The sequence below is a fragment of the Phalaenopsis equestris genome, unplaced genomic scaffold (genome assembly GCF_001263595.1).
Source record: "Phalaenopsis equestris unplaced genomic scaffold, ASM126359v1 Scaffold222428, whole genome shotgun sequence".
Lineage (NCBI taxonomy): Eukaryota > Viridiplantae > Streptophyta > Magnoliopsida > Asparagales > Orchidaceae > Phalaenopsis > Phalaenopsis equestris.
In genome coordinates this window covers 16,574-17,124 of record NW_018240599.1, presented here as the reverse complement: position 1 = coordinate 17,124, position 551 = coordinate 16,574, and positions in this window count along the sequence as shown.

Below are 551 nucleotides of genomic sequence, written 5' to 3'. Positions count from 1 at the left end.
AACTTAAAATGCATGTCAGAGCATTTATGTATATAGAACTGGAAAAGTAAAGTTTTTGAAACCTTCCTAACTCTATGTTGTGTATTGGGGGTCCTTAAATTTTAAGGATAATATTATTAAGCAAAACATATTAAGTTTAATAGATCCCTAAGGTATTCACCAGTTTAAGAGTAGGGAGCAGGTCCATGCAACCTTCTTTATGTCTGGTAAAAAAAAATCTTTGGTCCATTTAAACTTTATTATGTTGCTTAATAATTCATCCTGAATATCCTGATGCTCAGTGAACATTGATGTCTTGATTATTCCCAAGAATAAGGTAATTCTAAAATTATGTGGGTGAAGACCCTAAAGGGGCAAATTAGTGTTACTAAGAACACTTGGCCAAATTTTTAGTCCTAACTGGACTTGTGGTGTTTTAAAAGAGTTCGATTATGTTGATTTTTCTAATCCTCTGAATTTCAACTTAAGTTCACCCTAAATGAATGTATTAAGTGTGTGTATTAATTTTGAAAAAGATTTAAAACTTTAAGTGATCATTATCAAGATCATTT